General features: G+C 36.6%; 2 pseudogenes; one reads left to right on the top strand and one right to left on the bottom strand.

Annotated features, from left to right (window-relative positions):
- Nucleotides 1–295: 295 nt before the first annotated feature.
- Nucleotides 296–806, bottom strand: LOC131277858 (guanine nucleotide-binding protein subunit beta-4 pseudogene; annotated as a pseudogene).
- Nucleotides 807–21,346: 20,540 nt separating this feature from the next.
- On the top strand, nt 21,347–22,262 carry LOC139438560 (olfactory receptor 14A16-like; annotated as a pseudogene).
- The last annotated feature ends 2,718 nt before the right edge of the window (nt 22,263–24,980 follow it).

Raw genomic sequence — 24,980 nt, 5'->3', positions numbered from 1 at the left:
CCATATTACTGAAATAAAATAATTAGACTTTCAGTACAAATAAAACTTCATCAAGGTCAAGTTAACCAAACTCACATTAACACACTGGGTCTTTGAGATCTCACCCAGCACCTCTATCTTTTTTTTCCAACCTTCTTTTTTTGTAGTTTATTGAATGCTTCTTTTTTTTTTATATAATAATCTTAATAGAAAAATATTCACCTGCAAATGTAATGTAGAAATATTTTTTCACAGCTATAGACTGTAGCACTTTTTTCTCTAGATAATAGTGGAGAACAATATATGCATGACACTATTAATTCCAGATTCTAAGAAAAATACCCCCAGAACCTGTTGCCACAGCCATGCCATCACCAGGTCCATCTAAACAACAGACACAGTTGTCATGACCAGCAAGGAGGACAAGTGCACAATGTCCTTTTAGGGTGTCCTGTACATTACAATTAAAGTCATCATAACCAGCTAACAGCAGGCACCCAGTTTTTGAGAAGACTGCAGGAGTGATTCCACAGATAATATTGTCATGAGATGACAGCGATAACTCTTGGCCTTCGTGAAGGTTAAAAAACCTGCAAATTTCATCATCAGAGTCAGTAGCACAGGCATATCCATTTGGGAAAAAACTAACAGCACTAATATCCAACACATGTTATGGGAAAGACTGTTTACACATTCCATTGAGAATATTCCACAGCTTGGAAGAGGCATGACAAGCACCATAAATGAAAAGTCCTCATGTCAGGACTTTGAGAAAGACACATCACATCTCCAGGATGCACAGTGAGTGTGGTGATCTGCTGGGCAGTTTGTTGTTGTTGTTGTTTTTAAAGAAACTTAGATTACATAATGTGACATAAAAAATATAGGGGATTCCCATATGCTCCACTCCCTCCCCCACTACACTTTCCCACATTAACAAAATCCTTAATTAATGTGGTACACTTGTTATAATTGATGAAAACATATTGAAGCTTTGACACTAACTATGGAATATAGCTTGCATTATAGTTTATACTCTGCACTGCACAAGTTTGTAAGTTATGACAAAATACATAATGCTGGCCTATATCCATCACTGCAATGTCATGAAAGACAATTCCAATGTCCCTAAAGTACCCCCGTATTACACCTATTCTTCCCTGCCCCATCCCTCAGAACCTTGGGTGGCCACTGCCTTTATTACAATGATAAGAGTTCTTCCATTGCTAGAATAATAATAACTCTAAAGTAGAATAATGTTAATCTAATATAGACCATTGTTCATTCCCAATCTTGAAGATTGGGGGATGGTAATGACCACTCTGCCTTTAATTGAGGAGGGGCTTAGATCCCCTGGGGCAGATGGATGGAATTCTCTTGCTTGCAGTTGCAGACACTCTTTGTTCCTTGGGCATCATCCATCATCAGCACCTTGTTAGTTGTCTTGGGTGAGTCCCCAAACTGAAGAGTAGGTGATGCAACTCTGCTGAGATTCAGGGCCCAACTGGCACATGCACTGACCAAATATTTAAGTCACTTGGGCATATATCTATCAAATATTATACTAACTATTAGCTCAAATAGAATGGATGGAAGAGCTATGTGTAGGGAAAATTTTTTTCTCTATTTTTTAAAAATGTTGCATTAAAAAAATATATAAGAGGTCCCCAACCCCCTAACCCCACTCCTCCCACATCAACAACCTCTTTCATCATCATGTCACATTCATTGCATTTGGTGAATACATTTTGGAGCACTGCTGCACCACATGGATAATGGTTTACATTGTAGTTTACCCTCTCCCCCAGTCCAGCCAATGGGCCATGGCAAGACATACAATGTCCAGCATCTGTCCCTGCAGTACCATCCAGAAAAACTCCAAGTCCTGAAAATGCCCCCACATCATATCTCTTCTTCTCTCTCCCTACCCTCAGCAGCTACCATGGCCACTTTCTCCACATCAATGCTACAATTTCTTCCATTACTAATCACAATAGTTCCACAGTAGAATATCAGTAAGTTCACTCTAATCCATACTCTGTTCCTCCATCCTGTGGACCCTGGGATGATCATGTCCACTCCACCTCTATATCAAGAAAAGGCTTAGATTCCACATGGATGATGGATGCAATTCTCCTACTTGGAGTTGTAGGCACTCTTGGTTCCCTGGTGTGGTGGTTGAACTTTTAAACCTCCCTGTTAGCTGGCCAGGGTAAATTCAATAAACCAGAGGGTTGGAGTTGTGAGTCTGCTGAGCCTCAGGGCCTGGCTGTCACAGACAGTCCAGAGATTCAGGTCTCCTGAGTATACACCAACCCCAGCACCAACCACAGGTCCAGTAAAAGTAACAGAAGAGGCATGTGTAGAAAGGTCACATCTGAGTCCAACTCCATCACACTCAGGAACCCAAACTCCAAAGAGTGCCAACGACATGACCCTGAACTCCAGAGCCATCTGCCATGATCACAGAACTTGTGGGTCTTTGTAGCCCTCAGGAGAACCAGAACCTGCAGTTGTATCTACTTTGGCTGTCTCTGGGTCCCTGCTGAGACATGAGTAAGCCTGACTCCTCTGATGACCTCCCGATTCTTTTTGGGAGACTCATAGCCATATAAACTCATTTGTCCTTTCAATTTCCCCCTTTTATTCAAGGTCAAAAAAGCAGTTTTTAACACCTGATTTTACAAGCAGGCTGAGATATTCTGCTGGGTCTGAGTTGACCCTTTTTCTAGTTACATCATCAGCAGGTGATTGGTAGTAATCCCTCAGTGCCAGGGAGGCTCATCCCTGGGAGTCCTGTCCCACACTGGGGGGAGGCAATGCATTTACATGTTGAATTTGGTTTAGAGAGCGGTCACATTTGAGCAACATTAGGCTCTCAGGAGGTAACTCTTAGGCACCCTGCAGCTCTAGGCCTAGTTCTTATTTCAGGTGCACAGGCTCACAAGCAGTCATTAGTATCAAGGGCTCATTGTTGTACCATCCTTCTTTATTGGTCTTAGCCATTGCACTTGGGGAATTGTTGCTGTTCCATTGGGTAATGTGATAGAGCTCCCCTGGCCAGAACTCAGCATTCCCTCAGTTGTTGTTTTTAACTGTAACCACTATGAAAATATCCAAACATTTGTATCCTGTATACATGCCCTGGAGAACTCTCTCCCAACCATGTGCCCCCCATCAATAATACCCCACACCAGCGTTCCTCCCCTGCCATGGTTGAACCTCTCTGTGGTCCAAAACTTCTTAAAAAATGAAGCCTAATAAATAGCTAGGTTTCATTAATAGTAAAATGGAATATAGTGATGGGTTTAAAGGTTAGATATAGAATACATACTAATTTAGAAAAATTAAATAAAGTAAAAATAAATTGGGGTATCAAAAATGAAAAAATGAAAAAGCTTTGTTTTTGACATTTTCTCTTTATCACTGCAATAGATGTTGCCCTGTATGTACAGTGACAAGGCAATTTCTTTCATTTCTTCCCTAGGGTCTACATCCTTTTGTTTTTTTTCCTAATTATTAGTTTTGTCTTCAAAAAAGTTTTAGATCATAGTAATTCACATATATAATATAAGGTACTCCCACATATCCAAGATCAAACACTTTGTTCCTTCCCCAGCAATGATATTTTTACATGTTCATATTTTATTTGCTGCAGCTGATGTACAGATACTGAAACATAGCTTTCAACCAAGGATCCATTTTGGTTTACATTATGGTTTATATTTTAGACTATACAATTTTCTAAATTTTTAGTTATCTTATGTTTTACATTATGGTTTACATTTTAGCCTATAGACTTTTATACATTTTTGGTGTAATTTAACATGTCCTATATCCATCACTGCATGATCCTGTGGAACACTTCCATTGCCCCACAGTTAGCCTGATTCCATCTATTCAATACCTCTCTCCTCCTCCCCACAGCATCCACAGTGACAATCAATCTTCATTACATGAAGGACCATGTTCACAGATACATGCAACAATGTCGAGGGCTTGACATACTCGACTGCCCTAACCCATTAGAAGCCACCAATTCTCTCAAGAGACACAATTCCCTCTGTCTGAGAACATCAGTCCTCCCCAGGATGTGGGTTTACTTTCACATTCATTTTATGGGGCCCCACCCAATGATATAACACACTATGACAAAATGAGCACTCACACACACCCTAGAACTCTGCCCTGTGTCAGATATCCACCCTTAATCCCCTTAAACAGGTAAACTTCCTTATTATAGTTTCAAACACATACCTGGCAATCTCCTATGCCCAAATGTTCCCCACCCTCCCCCCAATTTCTTGGGCCACCTGACCCATTCTCCCATACCTAGTCCCCCTCAAGCCCTCAAAGTTCCACCCAAAGGTATCTCTATGCCCCCATTTTATCCCTTCCCTGTACAAATACTTACCTCCAGCTTATCAGAGATTTCACCCACGTAGGTGTCAGCTTGCAAACTTCCTCTCCCCGCAACTTGCTTTAAGCCTACCATCCAGTCTCTAGCTCTGTGAGACAGCTTGGTTTACTTATTTCACATCAGAGACATCATATAATATTTGTCCTTAAAGGCCTGGCTTGCTTCATTCAACATGATGTTCTCAAGATTCATCCATGTTATCACATGGGTTGGTAATGTATTCCTTCTTATAGCTGAGTAGTATTCCATTGTATGCATATACTACATTTTATTTATCCATTCATCTGTTCATGAGCATTTGGGTTGATTCTAACTTTTGGCAATAGTGAATAATGCTGCTATGAACATTGGTGTGCATGTATCTGTTTGTGTCCTTGTTTTCAGATCTACTGGGTATATACCCAGCAGTGGAACTGCTGTGTCATATGGCAAATCTATAGTTAGTTTTTTGAGAAACTGCCAAACTGTCCTCCAGAATGGCTGGGTCCTTCTGCATTTCCACCAGGAAAATTTACACCACTGTTTTTTAGGTTTTCTTCTTTTCTGTTATATAACATTTGGGTCTATATAATTTTCTCAGAGCAAGACTTTTGTTGCATCCTGGCATTTTTGATATGCTATAAGTATTAGTTTAAAATTTCTTCTAATTTTGATTCCAGTTTGTTTTTGGACATATTAGCTATTACAATGCAAATGCATAAACATCTAAGGCTTTTCTCCTTATCCTTTTAAAATTTCTAGCAGTTTGATATTATTGATGTATTCCACAAAGAAATATTGGATTATATTTGTAAACTGGTCTGTACCTGGGCATAATTAAATTATGATTAGAGCTCTGATTGGATCATGTCAGTAGGGCATTGATTCCACCCCTTGGTGTGTGGGGACTCATAGATAAAAAACATTGCAAATGAAGAGAGAGTTTTTGCTCTTGGAGTTTGATGCTGGTATCTTGAGCTGGAGCCCTGGGATGTAAGCACACAGAGGAGCTTGGTTGTGAGGAAAGAGAAGCAAGACTCAGGAAAAGAGGAAAACTGAGCATGGGGAGAAGCAAGCCCTGAAAAGAAAGGAACCCAGGGAGCCTGAACCCTGACAGACATCAGCAACCATCTTGCTCCAACACATCACAAAATACTTTAGTGAGGGAAGTAACTTATGATTTATATGCCTTCCCCCCATCGTGGACTGGTAATTTTAAGCTCATACCCCAGATAAATATCCGTTATAAAAACTGACAGATTTCTGGAATTTTGCATAAGCACCTCTTTGGCTGATTAATACAAAAACTTAACTCCATTGTGACCATAGAAGATACAATATAAGTTCTATGATAATTTATAGGGAAGTATAAAGTTGAATACAAACCTTCTCAACCAAGGCCCTATGGCCATTTTAGAACAGATCATTCTTTGTCGTGGGGGACAGTTCTGGATATTGTAAGATATAGTGGCTTAAAACTTTGTACCACAGAAAAACATTTCATTAACTTATTTGATTCCTGTGGAGGAAAATTTGGTGAGATTACTTCAGTTAAAGTGTAGTCCAACAGAATGAGGAAGATTCTTAATCTTATTACTAGATTCTTTAATGAATGAAGGAAATTCCAAGACATAGCCATAGGAAGCTGGCAATAGCTGGAAATCAATGGAACCTAGAGAAGGCAGGGGAGACCTACACATGCTGTGCCATGTGGCAGAAAAACAAGGAGCAAGGATTTTCATAATCCAGCTCCAGAACACCACAGGCTTCTGCAAGAAAGCATTGTTTGGAGGATACCTTGATTTTGGACATCCTCTAACCTCAAAACTGTGAGTCAATGCATTCCAGTAGTTTAAACCAACAAATTGCATGGTATTTGTATTAGGAGACAGGAAATGATTGGTAGCAGCATCTTTTGCAACTATGCAAAGACATGAGTAGCATACCCCACCCCAATCATGACAATGAAAATTACCTCCAAAATTGACAAATATTCCCTAGAGTTCAACATTGCCTAGTGTTAACAAAAATTAGTTTAGCCCATGCTCATTTTTCTGTAAGTTCTCTGTGCATTTAAAGCTAATGTGAAATCTGGCATTGTTATATCTGATATTCTATATATGTCAATAGTTCGATTTTGTTATGCTTTTTAAATTTTTATATCATTTCTCTTATGAATTACTGATTAATTTTTAAATCATAATTATTTATTTTAGCATTTATTTTCATTAAATTCTGTTGCAAGTAATTTGATATGTTATTAGATTTACACAAATTTGGAATAGTAATGTCTTCATAATGGAGTGCCATTTAATCTTTCTCAATACACTTTACATTCTGATATATTCTGGTTAATTTTAACTTCTCACCTTTATTTTTTAATCATCTCATCTATTCATTCCTCTCACTCCTTTCTTATAATCTTTTTTTAAATGAATGACTTCATTTAAGAAATGTTTATAAGAGAAAATACACATATAGTGTTGTTCAAAAATAACTAGAAAAGGATAAGTGGCAAATACTCCTCTCCATCACTCTGTGTTATGCTTTCAATGTCTAAATCACAATTTCCAGGATTCTCTCCTACTTTGAACTGAAGCCGCTAATGCATAAGCTACTGTTTTCTTAGTGATACTTTCTCCCTTATCTCCAATTCCATTTCAAAACCAAAAGCTAGTATAACTTGATAGCTTGAAATGAAAAGTTTGTGACTTCCAGAACAGATACAGAAAGAACATTTTAACAATAAATTTCATACTAAAATAAATATTGATCATGATCTATTATGGTAAGTCATCAAACAAAGCACCCAAAAGAATGGAGGACAAGGCAAATTCAAGTTTTAACACATTCAGATTTAATTACACTGCAAAGATAGAATTCACATGGCATAACCAATTTTCTCCATTAGTTTTGTAATAAAATTTCAGGTTGTGTTTCAAGTTTTGTGGTAACATTAAATGAAAAAATTTTCACTACTATATACTTTCTAGAGGGTATTCAAAGAAATATATGGTGTGTGTTTCATTAGACATCATTATATTTACAAACTTTTTTATGTTTTTAAATTTGGGTATCCATCCACTATGCTTACAACCTTTCATTAAAACAAGATGGAGACTGAAATCTAAGCTAGTGCTTCTGGGAAATTGTAACAAGACATGGCTCAACCCTCATAAAAACATGGAGGAAAGGCAAAAAGCTTTCCAAGGAAGCTGGTTTGGTGGCCTGCATAAAAGGAGAGTGATGTGCCTCATCCAGGAGGGATAGGGACAGAGAGACAAAGAGACAAATGAAAATAGGACAACTACACAGATATATATTCATGCTATAGTTGCTGCAGCTGATGTACAGATATTGAATCATAGCTACCAAACATGGTTCCATTTTGGTTTATGTTATGGTTTTACTTTTTAGCCTATAGACATTTATGTAGTCTTGGTGAAATTTAGCATGTCCTATATCCATCATTGTACAACCTTGGGGAACACTTTCATTGCCCCCCATTTACCCTGCTTCCATTGATTCTACTCCTCCCTCTCTCCTCATTGCCCACAGTGAAAACCAAACTTCACTGCTTAAGGAACCAGATTCACAGATATTTGCAACAATACTGAGGGCTTGACACATTAGGCTGTCCTCCACCATTGGGAGCCACCAATTCTTTTGAGAGACACAATTCCTTATGTTTGAGAACTTCAGGCCTCCCCAGGATGGGGGTATAACTTTTCACTCATTGTATGGGTCCCCACCAAATGGTATAACACCGATTTACAAGGATAGCACTCACACACTCCATAGAAGACTGCTCCTGTGCCTGATGTCCCCCATTAAGCACCTTATTATATTTTCTAAAGAGTTTTCTCATCATTATAGTTTCAACCATATGGGACAATCTCCCATGTTCATCTGTTTCCCCAACCCTCCTTCTAATTCCTTGGGCCATCTGACCCATCCTCCCAACCCCAGTTCCCCCAAGCCTGCAAAGCCCCACCCAATAGTATCCCTATGCCCTGTCATCCCTTTCCTGTATGACTACTTACCTCCATATTATCATAGATTTTACCCATATAGGGGTCAACTCACAACCTTCCTCTCATCCCCTGCAATTTCCTGTAAGCCTATTATCCAATCTCTAGCTCTCTGAGACAATTTGGTTTGTATATTTCATATCAGATTGGTCATGTAAAAAGATCATTGCTGGGGAAGGGTGAAAAGGATTTGATGTTGGATATATGGGAGCTCCCTATATTGTATAGTTGACTTTACTGTGATCTAAAACTTTTTTGAAGACCAAATTAAAAATTTTAAAAAAGGGTTTAGACACTGAGGAAGGAATGAAATAAATTGCCTTGCCACTATACATGCAGGGCAACATCTATTACAGTGATGACAGGTAAAATGTCAAAAACAAAGTTTTATGATGTTTTTAATTTTTAATACCCCAATTAATTTTTTACTTTATTTTAGTTTTTCTAAATTAGTGTGTATTCTATTTTTAATCTTTAAACCTATCACTACTATTTCATTTTCCTAGTAGTTGAATTTGGCAATATATGAGGCTTCATTTTTGAAGGAGTTTTGGACCACAGAGCATTCAACTATGGCAGGGGAGGAATACTGGTGTGGGGTGTTATTGATGGGAACACATGGTTGGGAGGGAGTTCTCCAGGGTATGCATATAGGGTACATAAAAAATGTTCGGGTATATGTTAGGTATTTTCATAGTAGTTACATTTACAAATGACAACTGAGGGAGTGCTGAGTTCCTAGCCAGGGGAGCTCTGTCACATTCCCCAATGTAACAGCAGCAATCCCCCAAGTGCAAGGAAGGGTGGTCCAATGATGAGCCATTGATACTGATGGCTATGCTTATGAGCCTGTGTGACTGAAATTGTTACTAGGTCTAGAGCTGCAGGGTGCCTAAGGGTTACCTCCTGAGAGTCTCCATGTTGCTCATACGTAGCCACTCTCTAAACCAGACTCAGCATGTAAATGCATTGCCTTCTTCCCAGCATAGGACAAGTTTCCTGGGGATGAGCCTCCCTGGCACAGAGGGATTACTACCAATCACTAACTGGTGATGCAACTAGAAAATGACCTTGAATAATAGGTGGATAATGGTAAAGGCAAATGAGTTTATATGGCTAAGAGTCTTGAAAAAAGAGTTGGGAGGTCATCAGAGGGGCCTCAGGAACCAAGAGACTGTCAAAGTAGATACAATCCCAGGTACTGCTGCTCCTGAAGGCTATGGAGACACACAGGTTCTATGGTCATGGCTGATGGCTCTGGAGTTCTGTGCCTTTTCAGCAGGCCCTACTTTGTAATTTGTGTTCCTGAGTGTGATGGAGTTGAATTTAGATGTGACCTTTCTATACATGCCTCTTCTGTCACTTTTACTGAACCTGTGGGTGACACTGGGGTTGGTGTATCCTCAAAAGACTTGAATCTCTGGACTGGCCATGTGCCAGCTGGGTACTGAGCCTCAGCAGAGTTGCAACTCCTACTCTCTGGTTTATTAGACTTACCCAGGTCACTAACAGGGAGATGAAGATGGTCAACCACCACAACAGGGAACCAAGAGTGCCTACAACTGCATGCAGGAGAATCACATCCATCAACCATCTGAAATCTAAGTCCCCTCTTGATTTAGAGGTAGACTGGATATCACCATTCCAAGGTCCACAGGATGGAGGAATAAAATATGGAATAGAGTGGACTTACTGGCATTCTACTATAGAACTATTGTGACTCTAGCAATTGAAGAAACTATCATTGATATGGAGACAGTGGTCATGGTAATTGCTGAGGGCAGGGAGAGGGAAGAAGCAATGTGATGTGGGGGCATTTTGGGGACTTGGAGTTGTCCTAAATGATATTGCAGGGACAGTTGCTGGACATTATACATCCTGCCAAAACCCATGGAGTGTACTGGGGCAGAGTGTAAACTACAATGTAAACTATAATCTAGGTGGTGCAGCTGTGTTCCAAAATGTATTCACCACAGTGGTGGAAGAGGTTGTTGATGTGGGAGTAGGGGATGGGGTGTCAGGTATATGGGAACCTCTTATATTTTTAATGTAATATTGTTTGTGATCTATGTATCTTAAACATGGGAATTAAATAAAAACTTTTAAAAAGAAAGGAAAAGAAAAGGGATATAAAATAAATGGAACCAAGTGTCAAAGATGAACCTTAACACAAAACAAAACAAAATAAAAGCCTAGAGTAGAAACAGAAGCTAACCACAGAAAAAATCCAAGATAAACAGATACCTAGAAACCAGCAAAAAATTACAGGCCATATTAAGAAACAGGAAGACATGGTACAGTCTAAACAGGAGGAGATACAGAATATGGAAAACTAATAAAGGATGTCCAAATAAACAAATGAATCAACTTAATGACGTGAAGGAAGAGATAAAGGATATTAAGAAATTGGGTGAACATGCAGAATTAATTGTAAACAAACAGATAACAGAGGTGATGGTGATGAATGGCACAATGCAAGAAATTAAAAATATTCTGGAAGCACATGATAGCAGACTTGACAGGGAAAGAATTAGTGATGTCAAAGATCTGAAATTGTGCAGATAGTATAAAAGATAGATAAAAAATTATAAAAAATTCAGCAGCGACTTGGGTTTGAATGATAACATGAAACACACAACCATATGCATTATAAGCATCCCAGAGGGAGAAGAGAAGGAAAAGGAGCCAGAAGGAGTTTGGGAAGAAAGAATGACTGAAAATTTCCTAACTCTTTAGAGAGACATGGATGTACAGGTCCAGGAAGCACAGCATACTCAAACAGTATAAATCCAAAAACACCTATCACAAGACAAATACTTATAAAATTGTCAGACACTCAAGACACAAAGACAATTCTGAAGGGAGCAAGAGAAAAGAGACCCATCACATACAAGGGAAACCTGATAAGGTTAAGTGCTGATTTCTCATCTGATATAGATGTGAAAAGGCAGTCTTATGACATAGTTAAGTTGATAAAAGAAAAAAACCTGCCAACCATGAATCCTGTTCAGCAAAACTGGCATTGAAAAATGAGAAAGAGTTCAATATATGCAGAGATAAACAGAATTTAAGAGAGTTTGTTAGCAAGAAACCTGCCCTTCAAGAAATAATAAAGGGAATTCTGCAAGTTAAAAGGAATAAATAGGAGAAAGAGGGTTGGGGGAGAGTGTAAAAAAATATTAATAAGAATTAACAAAAAAGATAAACAGAAATAGAAACAAAATATGAAACATAAACTTAAAGAAAGAATGGCTAATGTAACAACTTCCCTGATAGTAATAACATTGAATGTCAACAGATTAAATTCTCCAAGCAAAAGAGGCAGATTGGTAGAATGGATAAAGAAATATTATGCAAATATACAGTCTACAAGAAACTCACCTTAAATCCAGAGACACAAGGAAGTTACAAGTGAATGGTTGGAAAATGATTTAACTAATTAACATAAAAGGGTTAGAGTAGCTATACAATATAAGATAAAACAGGCTTTAAAAGCAAAACTATTGTAGGAAACAAAGAAGGACACTATATATTAATAAAAGGGGTATTCTATCAAGAAGAAAGAACAATTATAAAATTTATGTATTTAACCAGGGTGTCCCAAATACATGAGGCAAACACTGGACAAACTAAGTGGAGAAACAGATGTCTCTACAATTATAGCACACTATTTAGTACACCATTATAACATTAGACAGAACATCTCAACAGAGCATCAATAAAGAAACAGACATTGAAAAATAAAATAAATATGTTGGTTTTTATAAAGGGTACTTATTTGGGGTAGGAGCTTATAGATACCAGGCCATAAAACATAAGTTACTTCCCTCATCAAAGTCTATTTTCACATGTTGGAGCAAGATGCTGCCAATGTTTGCAAGGGTTCAGGCTTCCTGGGTTCCTCTGGGGTTCAGTTCCTCTGTTTTCTCCACAAGGTCAGCTGCAAACTCTCAGGTGAATGGCTTTGTCTCTCTCCCTGAGTCTCCAGCTTAAGACTTCAGCATCAAACTCCAACATCAAAACTCCAAGATTAAAAGCCCCCAACTCTGTCCTTTGCCATGTCTTTTATCTGTGAGTCTCCACATCCCAAAGGGTGAGGACTCAATGCCCTACTGGCACAAGAGATTTACATGACAACTTAATCAAGCAAACCTCTGAATCCAATATAATCTAATATGTCCAGAGAAAAAGATCAGTTTACAAACATAATCCATTATTTCTTTTTGGAATTCATCAATAATATCAAACTGCCACATACACCTAAAGACAAACACAGAACATTACTCCCAAATATGGCAGTATATACATTCTTCTCAAGAGCACATGGACATTTTTCCAGTATAGACCATATGCAAGGTCACAGAACTAGTGTTAATGATTTCAGAAAGATTAAAATTATACAAAGAAGTTTCTCAGACCACAATAGAATGAAGCTGGAAAATAACAAGGGGCAAATAACCAGAATAGGCACAAAAACATGGGTGTTAAACAACACACTTTTTGACAATTAGGGCATCAAGGAAGACATTGTAAAAGAAATCAGTAACTACTTTGAAACAAATGAAAATGAGAACAGAACATATAATAACCTATGAGAGACAACATAAGCAGTGTTGAGAGGGAAATTAATAGCAATAAATTATTATATTAAAAAAGAAGAAAGAGCTAAATTGAAATCCTAACTGCACAGGTGGAGGAACTAGTGAAAGAACAGCAAACTAATCTCAAAGCAAGAAGGAAGATGGAAATAACGAAGATTAGAACAGAACTACATGACATTGGGATTAAAAACACAAGAAAATTTAACAAAATTAAAAGCCGTTTTTGAGAATTTTAATAAAATTAATAAATGCTTAGACAAATAAGAGAGAAAATGCAAATGCATAAAACAAAAAAGAGGGGACATCACCATTGATCCCACAGAAATAAAAAGTACCATAAGAAAATACTTAGAAAAATTTTATGTCAACAAGATGGAAAACTTGGATGAAATAAACAAATTTCAAGAAACATACAAGCAATCTACATTGATGAAAGAAGAAATTGATGAACTCAATAGGCCAATCACAAGTAACAAGATTGAATTAGTCATCAAAAATCTCCCAACTAAGAAAAGTCCAGGACTGGATGGCTTCACAGGTGCTAAATGTTTCAGAAAGAACTAACACCAATCCTGCTTAAAATCTTCCAAATATAGAAGTGGAGAGAACATTACCTAATTCATTCTATGATGTCAATATTACCCTAGTAATAAAGCCACATAAAGATACCACAAGAAAAGAAAACTACAGACCAATCTCTCTAATGAAGTTAGATGCTAAAATTCTCAACAAAATGCTTGCTAAACATATTCAACAATACTTGCTAAATGTGTTCAACAGCATATCAAAATAATTATACACCATGATCAAGTGGGTTTCATTGCTAGTATGCAAAGATGTTTCTATATAAGAAAATCAACTGAAGTAATACACCACATTAACAGATGAAAATAAAAAAAGTCAGTATATGTTCTCTGTTGATGTAGAAAAAGAATTTTCACAAAATACAACATCCTTTTTGATAAAAAAAAACACAACACTTCAAAAGATAGGAATTGAAGGTAACTTCCTCAGCATGACAAAAAGTATATATGAAAAACCCACAGCTAACATCATATTCTAGGACAAATGCTAAAGGCTCTCCCTCTAAGATCTGGAAGAAGACAAGGATGCCCATGTTCACTACTCTTATTTAACATTATGTGGAATTACTTGCTCAGCCATCCAAATTGTAAAGGAAGAAGTAAAAATTTCACCATTTGCAGATGACATGATCCTACTCATAGACAAATCTACAACAAAGCTTCTCAAGCTGATAAATGTGCTCAGTAAAATGACAGGATATAAGATTAACAAGTACAAATAAGTAGCAATTCTGTACACCAATAATCAGCAGTCTGAGGAGGAAATTAAGAAAATAATTCCATTTTCTATAGCAACCAATAAAATCAAATATATAGGAAAAAATTAAAGATGTAAAGGACTTGCACACAGAAAAGTATACAACATTATTAAAGGAAATCAAGGAAGATTTAAATAAATTGAAGAATATTCCAAGATAATGGATTGGAAGACTAAACATCATTAAGATATCTATCTTCCCCAAGTTGATTTACAGTTTTAATGCAATCCCAATAAAAAATAAAACAACATTTTTTACTGAATTGAAAAAGCTAATTATGAAATTTATTTGGGAATGAAAGGGAGCCCAAATAGCAAAAACTGGCAATGGGGATAAGACTTCCTGGCACTGGGGATTATTACCTAGAGCCAACTTGTGATATATTTGGAAAGACCTTGATTATACTGGGGAAATATTAAATAAAAGTAAGTTTTTCTGGCTAAGTGCTTTCAAAGTGAGTTGGGATTTCATCCCAGAGGTTACACTTATGTATATCATTAGTATCCATTGACTACCAAAGTAAATATTACCTCAAATAGCAGGGATCCTGATGGCTCTGGAGACATCCAAACATTATAAGCAGAGTAGACAGCTCAGGAGTTTGTCACCCTGCCAATGGGTCCTCCTTGGAATTCATGCTCCCCAGTGTGATAGAGTTGGACTCAGTCGTGGTTTCCCTAAACATGCCTCTTCTGCCCCTTCTATTTAAAACTATAATTAGTACTAGGGTTGATAGGTGTATGTCCAAGAGGCTTAAATCTTTTGGCTGTCCATTTACAATTTGGGACCAGAATTTCCACAGAGTTGCAACACCTACTCTCTAATTCATTGTACTCACCCAGGACAAATAACAAGGAGATGATGATGAACAATGACCATCTCAAGGAACAGAGAGAGTCTGCAACTGTAAACAAGATAGTCCCATTCCTCTGCCCCATGGGACATAAGCCCTCTCTTAAATGGAGGTGGGTTGGACATCACCATCCCAGAATCCTCAGGATTGAGGAGTGAATGATGGACTATATTAGACATACTGTTATTCTACTATAGACTTATTGTGATTCTAGTAATTGAAGAACTTTTGTCATTGATGTGGAGGCAATGGCTACTGGAAATTCTGGGAGAGAGAAAGGGAAAAATAGGTGCAATATGGGGTCATTTTTGGGACTTGGGAATCATCTTGAATGACATTGGAAAGACAGATACAGTCCATTGTATATCTTGTCATAATTTACAAAATTGTGTAGCAGAGAGTATAAACTACAAAGTAAACTATAATCCACACTTAGTGGCAATGCTCCAAAATGTGTTCATCAATTGTAACAAATGTACCACCCTAATGAAGGATGCTGTTATTGTGGGAAAGTGTGGAGAGGAGTAGGGAGCAGGGCATATGGGAATCCTCTATACTTTTTTTATGTAACATTTATGAATCTAAGTTTCTTTAGGAAAACTTTAAAAGTATATTAAAAAAATAAAAATGGTAAGGATATTTGAATAGACATTTTTCCAAAGAAGGAATAGAAATGGCTAAAATCATATGAAAAGATGCTCAAAATTACTAGCTATTGGGAAATGCAAATTAAAACTACAATGAGATATCTTCTGTATTAGTCAAAAAGGTTGCAGATGCAAAATAAGAGAAATCAGTTGGTTTTTATTTGTGTTAGAAGCTTACAGTTACCAGACCATAAAGCATAAGTTACTTCCCACACCAAAGTCTGCTGCCAAATATTGGAGCAAGATGGCTGCCAATGTCTCCCAGGGTTCAGGCTTCTTGGGTTCCTCTCTTCCCAGGGTTCATTTCTCTCTGGGCTCAGCTCCTCTGCTTTCTCCACAAGGTCACTGTAGAGTATGAGGCTCTCTAGACTTTGCCTCTCTCCACAAGGCCAGCTGTAAACTTTCAGGTGACTGGCTCTGTCTTTCTCTCTGGGGTTTGTTTTTCCCTGGGCTCAGCTGCTCTGCTCCTCTGTATGCTTGTTTTGCAGGCTCCAGCTCAAAACCCCAGCATCAAAACTCCAACATCAAAACTCCACCACCTCCAACAACTCTTCCACTACAATGAGATATCTTCTGTATCAGTCAAAAAGGGTGCTGTTATATTCTCAATTAGAGGGGCAAGAATATCTGGACAACATCAGTAGTCCCTACTAAAAGGAAACAGACCACTGTGTAAAGCCCTCAATATTAATTATGGAACTATGAACCTTATTCTTCAAAAAAATGTAACAATCATTGCCATAGGTTCTGAGGGGAAGGGGAAGTAACAATGGATGGAACATAGGAATTTTTCTGCATGATCTTGCAATGATGGATACAGGCCATTATACATTATGTCTAAATGTATAAAAGTGTATTGGGAAAAAATTAAACCACAATGTAAACCACTGACCATTTTTATTAGCAATGCTTCAATATTTTTCATCAATTGTAACAAATGTACCATACTCATGTAAGATGTTACTAATAGGGGAAAATATGAGGGGAGAGGGAGGGGGGTAAATGGGACACATATAATTTCTATGTGACTTTTCTGTAACATAAAAATTTGCTGAAAATAAAGTGACACTGGGGGAACATACAAAGGAAATTGTCACTGTACACAAAATATAACACTTAAAGGTGATGAAAAACACAAGGCAATTTTTCAATATTTTATTTTTTTGTATTTGTTTTTTTTTTATTTCAAAAGTGTTGCAACTGTGACAGTAAGTTCACTGGTGTGGGTGTCAATTTTGGGGATTATATGAGGAGGGGTGCACCTGGGGCATGCCTCTATGGAAAATGAATGTATTCATGTGCTCATGGGGTGCTGTCTTGGTGGGTGTAGATCCACAAAATAATCAAAAGAATATTGAATTACTACCCTGGGAAGTGCTGCTACATTCTCTAATATAGTGGCAAGAATCTCTACAGTACATGGGCAGGACCTAGTGAAGGAGGACAGACCAATTCACCAGGCTCTAGATATTGATGCTTGTACTTATGACCTTGATCTTACGAAATTGAAACTTAGCCTACTATTGTATATTGCCTAAGGGTTACCTACTGAAAGTGTCCTTGTTTCTCAAATGTGACCTCTTTCAAAGCTGAACTTAGCATATAAATTTACCTTCCCTATGACATGGACCCAACTCCTAGGGATGAGTCTTCCTGGCACTGAGGGTTATTACTTAGAGCCAACTTTTGATACGTTTGGAAAAAGACTTTGACCAGAATGGAGAAATATTAAATAAAAGTAAGTTTTTCTGGCTAACTGCTTCAAAAGTGAGTTGGGAGTTCATTCCATAGGTTACACTTATGCATGACTCAGGAGGATCTCACTGACCACCACAGTAAATGGTGCCTTAATAATGGGTTTTCTTGAGGGCTCTAGGGACATCTAAACAGTATAGGCAGGTCAGAGAATCACAGTACCTTGGAATATATGATAATCAATGCATTGTACTTGGATTCATTTATAATTTCCCTACACATGTGATTTATGTCCCTTTTATTTGAAACTCTAATTAACACTATACCCATTAAATATGTGCCCCAGAGACTTAGATATTCTGGATGATCATATGACATTTGAGCCCTGAATTTCAGCAGAGATGCAGCCAACACCTATTCTCCAGTTCATTGGGCCCACCCAGGACAACTAATAAAAGGATGATGATGGACAATGCCCATCCCCCAAAACAGAGAGTATCTACAACTACAAACACGGAAGTTTCATCCATCTGCCACAAGTGATCCGGGCCTCCTCTCAACTGGAAGCAGAGTGAGCATCACCATCCTCAAATCCTCGAGACTGAGGAAAGAGCAAATATAAGGGGGGAATGCAACTATGGACTAAAGTAGACATTATTATTCTAGTAATGGAAGAACTTTTAACATCAATATAAAGGCAGTGGTCATAATTGGTCTTGAAGGGAGGAAGAGGGAAGAATAGATATAAAATGGGTCATTTTGGGGACATTGGAATTGTTCTGCCTGACATTGCAATGATGGACACAGGCCATTATACATTTCTCAAAACCTATGATATTGTGCAGTATAAAGTGTAAACCATAATGTAAATTATAGATCATGGCAGTAGCAATGCTTCAATATGTGTTCCTCATTTGTAAAAAATGTGCCACATTTGAAAGTTCTTGTTAGTGGGGAAAAAGTTGGGAAGGGGAGGGAGTGTGGTATATGGGAATCACCTATATTTTCAATGTAACATTTAAGACATGTAATGCTTCTTTAAGAATAAAATAATTTTTAAAAATCTGGAAATAGAAAAAGACCTTTAAGCACATCTTCAGCCAAATTCCACAAATTATGCTGTTTTATTTTTGCTTAAGTTTAGATTAAAATAATTCCTTTCAAACATACGGACTTTTTTTAGAAATTTGCTATTTAATTTTGAATTTTTAAGATAGTCTGTTATTTATACCTTTCTCTTATTGATTTAAGTTCAATTATTATCAAATAATATACATCATATTATTTCAGCTCTTAAATGTATTGTTTTTTTCACTAACTAGGACATGTTTTGTATTTGTGAATATTCTGTGTAAACTTGAGAGGAATGTGATTTCTGCTGTTGTTGGGTGGAATGGTTTAGTAATGCCACTTAGATACAGTTAGTCAATAGCATTGTTCAGATTTTTCTATACCCTGGTTGAGTCCCTATACTAACGATAACTGAGAGAGGAAAACTCTAACTGTAATTGCAGCCTTGTTTTTTTTACCCTTTCAATTCTGGTACTCTTTTCTGTTTTTCAGCTTTCATCCAAGATTATGACTTGTTTGTACATTGATCATCCTATCATTATCTCATGCATCCTTTATTCTTGGTAGTTTATTTGTGGTAGTAATAGAACCACTCCAGCATTTTAAAATTAGGGTTTGCCTAGTATTTTTCTCTTAATGTTACTTTTAGCTTACCTGTAGCATTATATTTGGAAAGAGATTTGCTTACATCACATGCTTGGGCCATTTTTAAAATCAATTCTGACAATTTCTGCCTTTTGATTGGTGATATTTGACCATTTTAATGCAATATAATCATAGTTATTATGGGGTTAAAGATTATACTTTAATTATGTTTTATATTTAACTTTTAAATCATTTTCATAGAGAATATTTTAATACAAATTTTTGATAGAATATAATTCTTTTTTAAATATAAATTTTAAGTATAAAAAGGAAAAAAAATAAAGGGTGACAATTAAAGCTCTCTGACATGTATAAATCACTGAATATGGGTCATACCGGTAACTGAACTTAGATCTTGGAAGAATGCCCATAACACGGCAGTAGCAATTTACTATCCAAGTAAGAAAAGCAACTGCATATGGTTCCTATTTATTTAATGTGATTGACTGGACACCATCACATAGTTACATTGACACACAATTTTAACCATCATAGCATGGGATTGAAAATCTGGGCTCCATTGCCTTCAAATACCAAGCTGTCCATGATCCAACAGGAAAACATGCCACTGGGTTCAAGTTTTGGCAAATTAAAACCCAGTTTAATTAGCCACTTGGGAACTCTAGAATATACGTACATCTTAATATCTTTTAGATCTAAACACTTAAGAGAGAAAATGCAATGTCATACTGACTTGATCTCAAATAATACAAACCTGTTCATCCAGATTGAATTCCCAAAAGAAGGGCTGCTTGGTGAGTACATAAATGTATAGTATTATACAAATCTCTACTTATAGATCTACTTTGCATAAAGAATACCTATAAGGGAGAAGTGGAATTGAGAGACTGCTGTTTTCTATATGGTGAGACAATTTCAGTCCATTATGAGTGATAGTTTCCTCACACTCGTTTGTCACTTGCTGTTAGCCCAAATGAAAGCAGAAGACTAGGAAAGGACATGCTACATTGAAAACGTATAGTTACATAGTTACAGGTTCTCTGCCCCCCCCCCCCATCTGCTCCTTTCTTCTCAAAATAAAGAAGATGAGATACTAAGTGACTCCATGCTCAAACAGTTAGGACTATTTTAAAATCAATTCAGTTCAGTATATTTTGACAAGTCTGTATCTATCCTGATTTCTCTTTATTTTTACATTGACTACATAGATCATATTTTCCCAGTACAAACTATAAAAAAATTTGATCATGTTCTGATCTTCTCATTATGATATTTTCACTTGGTAATTGAAATACTAATTCCACCACTGTAGCTCCTACAAAATAAGCCTACTCTCCTTTTTGGGAAAGTAAAGAGAGGGATTGGACATGATATTTGGAAAGTTTTCCAATAGCGCTGTTAAATATAAGCACACACATGCACATATAATTCATTTAAAATTACCTATATCATATAGATATGTGCAAATACTTACATGTGCACACACATTTATACAACTCCACACACACTTATAGGGATTTTAAGAGTTGATTTACCTAGTGATATACCAATATATATTTTCTTTATTTGTCATCGAATTTCCCTTCAACATTTTACACAGCTCTAGAAAGTATATGGCATTTTTCTATTCTTAGGAAATTAAAATATTTTCTGCTGGAGGTCAAGAAAAGTGCACAAATATATAAGGATTTTTAAAATAAATAAAATAAATAAATAATAAATAAAATAAACTTTGTAGGTAAAGGAGAACATATTTTGTTGATCATGTTAGTAAACAAATTTAGCTCTAGTGTATTCAGAATATGCTCCAAAACTATTCTCTCTCCTTCCAGAATCTGAAGGCACAGTCAGTGATGTAGCCCTTCTGTGTTCATGCCCCACTCATAGGCAGATTTATTAATGTTTATATTATTATTATTCACTCTACATATTTTAAAAGGAAATCAATTTCACATATTAGAATTATCCCATAATAGACTTATAACTAAGCATACCACTCATAATAGAAAAGCATTTAAGGCACTAGCAGAAGAGATCGGGTGCAGAGCTCTGAATAAGCCTGCTGTGTTTTGTTTTTCTGTTTTCACTCTGAAGAATTAGCATGCCTGAGAAATTTATCAACATGACCATCATAATGGAATTCTTGTTCATGGGATTCCCTGATGACTGGATGCTACAGAGACTGTATGCCACACTCTTTCTCCTCATTTAACTGGCAGCAGTGATGGGGAACCTCCTCATTATCATCATCACCACCACTGACCAGCATCTCCAAGTGCCTATGTATTTCTTTCTTAAGAATTTGTCCTTCATTGACATCTGCTGTATCTCTGTCACTCTTCCTAAGCCCATCATGAACTTTTTGAACAACAGTCATTCCATCTCCTTCCTAGGATGTGCCATGCAAGTTTTTCTTTTTGTATTATCCTTTGGCACAGAGTATGCTCTCCTTATAGTGATGTCCTATGACCGCTATGCTGCCATCTGCCATCCTCCGCACTATGAGGGCATTATGCACAGAGGAGCCTGTGTGCAGATGGCAACAGCATCATGGCTCAGTGGATGTGTTTATGGTGCCATTCATGTAGCAGGTACATTCTCTATCAGTTTCTGTGGGTCCAACATAGTCCATCAATTCTTCTGTAATACTCCATCACTGCTTATGCTTTCCTGTTATGGAGAGCACATTTTAGAAGATACATTTATTATTCTTAGCTGTTGTTTGGTTTTTGTGTGTTTCTTTAATGGTTGTTTCATATGTTCACATTTTTACCACTGTTCTAAGAATCCCATCTGTAAAGATAAGACAAAAAACTCTTTCAACCTGTCTGTCCCACCTCACTCTGGTGATACTGTTCCTGTTTTCTGGGAGTATTACATATTTTGCAAAAAATATCAAATCTTCTTACCTGAAATTGTTGATATCTGTGCTTTACACGGTGTTATCCCCCACCCTGAATCCTCTCATCTACAGTCTGAGAAACAAGGACATGCAGACAGCATTAGGAAAAGTGATAGTGATAAAACTTGCAAAGTGATTTCTTGATTTTAATATTGTTTTAATTAATATGAACAACTTTTAAAGATAGACATCTTTATTTTCCAATTTCTAATCAAGAGAATTTAACATTGTGCTGTGTTAAGAGTGTACCAGGTCAATATTTTATTAACTTATTTTCTGTGTAATAAATGAGAGTTTGTAAATGCTTGACTCAATATTTCTCTTTCCAGTATCAATTTCATATTATCATGTTCTATTTGGGAGCAAATTCTGGATGTTTTACACTCACAGTGAGTGTTTCCAAATACATTGCAATCTACCAAAATTTTAGAGTTGTCATGAAAATAGCATTTTAAAATTTTTATTTCTGGAAGTGACTTTATTTTTAGGGCATCTGTAGTTAAAATGGGAAGGCGTAAAAATTCATAACTTGTCTTTAAGAATTCTGTTGATCCAAGCTAATTAAATATTTACTTGTGGAGTTCAGTGCAGAAACATTATAGGATTTGTCAAATTGTGGTGATTTTTGGTCACTTAAGAGTTAAGAATGTATAAAAGTCATGATGATAACATTCTTATTATTATCCAGATCAGTATAGAAAATCATCAGGAATGGTTTGTTTTGTTATATGGAATCACAGTCTATGACAGTCCTGAAATAATTCTGAACATGTCTCATCTCCACATATTTATGACTCTAATTCACCTTTTCTGAATACAATATTCTACCACAAATTTCTGTGCCTTCCTTTTCCTTTCTTTCCATTTCCCCCCTTTTATTCTGTAATTCCTTCCTTCATCCCTACTTTCTATCCTGGACTTTATGGTTTCCCTTTCCTCTTTCTCTTGTTTATTCTCCTCTTCATCTTCTGTCTTTTTTTAATCTTCAACAATTTAAGAATAGATTCTTCAGGTCTCCACTTATTTATAAGCTCATTTCACTGTTACTTGTTATTCTATTTATATTCCAATTCAAATTATCCTAGGACCTACAGAAAACTCATATTACATCTATCTTCTTTTGGTTACCTTGGAGTATTCAATTAATTTATTATTACATGCAATTTTGTTTATATTGATGATGACTTTTAAAATCATACTTGAAAATACAACCTCCAGGCCAATAAATGTGATTTGTTAAATTGACTGTTATAGTAAAATGTTTAATCCCTAGAAAATAACATCAATTACCACTACTATCAGCAGAATATCAGAGTATCGTTCTCACTGTGTTTTAACCAGCTTTAATAAGTTTTTTTGAAATTATTTTTCTGCTCATATGGGAAAATTAGTGATATAACTTAATTTTTCAATTTTTATATTCCATGTGTAAGATTTAATTTGTAAATTTCAGTCCAATTTCTTTGTCCATTTTTCTCTTCGGATGAGATATTTATCTAGTAACATGTAAAATTCTCATTCCATTTTGTGAGATACTATTCCTTTGTAGTTTGTCAATTTTTGTACCTGATGCACACTAATACCTAAAAGGTTACACCTATTTCAAATATCCAAGAAGATCAATCCAAAGCTTCTACTTCATATAAATTAAATATCTGCCTCCAGGTAGATTTTACTCTAACACTGTGTTTTGATTCTATAAGAATATGGTTTATTTATACCAATCACACATTAGTCAAAATTTAGAAATAGCCCCAAAAGAAGATTTTCTGTTTACATGTTTGGCTAGCAGTTTAGTAATTATTTTAGGATATATAGAATAGAGTAATTACCATCTTTCCTCTATTGTTTTGTATTTTATTTTAATTATTTGAAAAGTACATGACCATGAGGGTAAATAACTGAATATAATTTCCATTTCATTGTGAACCTAACTACTTTTAAGCACCTAGGGCTATAGGCAGTGTTACTGGAATTATTAGTTGTCTATAAATTTTTCTCTTTACTTCAGTTTTCTGGTCTCCTTCATCAATTTGTTAATTATTATTTTTTGACTGGGTACAGTGTACTTTATTGATGGTACATGATAAGGTAGGGCCCTCTGAGCCCCTCCTCTCATTCAGGAGTCTGGTATGGAAGCTGTAGAGGATGGGTCATTCTCAGCTATGAGGGATCAAGTTGGACTAGGACTCCCCAGCAGTGACTACTTCTTTCCTCCTCTCATGCTGTTACTGGGGCTGGTGGTCCAGGGGCTCTTACTTTTTTGGAGGTCATGTGGACCATAAGGTCCACCACCCTCTTGCTGTAGCCTAAATCATTGCTGTACCAGGAACTGAGCTTGACAAGGTGTTTGCTGAGGGCAAAGTCAGCCTCAGCATGAAAACTGGAAGATTGTGTGTCACTGTTAAAGTCTCAGGAGACAACCTGGTCCTCAGTGTAGCCCAGGATGCCATTCAGGGAGCCATATGATGCCTGCTTCACCACCTTCTTGATGTCATCATATTTGTTCACTTTCTCCAAACCAAAGGTCAGATACTCATGGCAGCAGGGTTGATATTGAAGATAGAAACGCATTCACCAGTTATTTTATTATTTAAGATTATATGTTAATCACCATATTGAACCACAGTTTATTCTCTAGAAAGGTTTTCAGAATTTTAATATTATTCATAATATTTGGAAATGGCCAACTTTCCCAGCAATGAACCATAGCAGGCAATTTTACCTCAGAGGCTGATAGCCAGATAGCTATCAGTCGGGTATCACAAAATCTTTAGAAGCAGCTGTTGAAACTCATACTCCTGTCGAAGAAAGAAGGTATGTTTCCAGCATTCAAATTTTGTGCAATAGACTA

Source organism: Dasypus novemcinctus, unplaced genomic scaffold (assembly GCF_030445035.2).
Source record: "Dasypus novemcinctus isolate mDasNov1 unplaced genomic scaffold, mDasNov1.1.hap2 scaffold_69, whole genome shotgun sequence".
Classification (NCBI taxonomy): Eukaryota; Metazoa; Chordata; class Mammalia; order Cingulata; family Dasypodidae; genus Dasypus; species Dasypus novemcinctus.
This window is presented reverse-complemented; position numbering and strand designations above follow the sequence as displayed.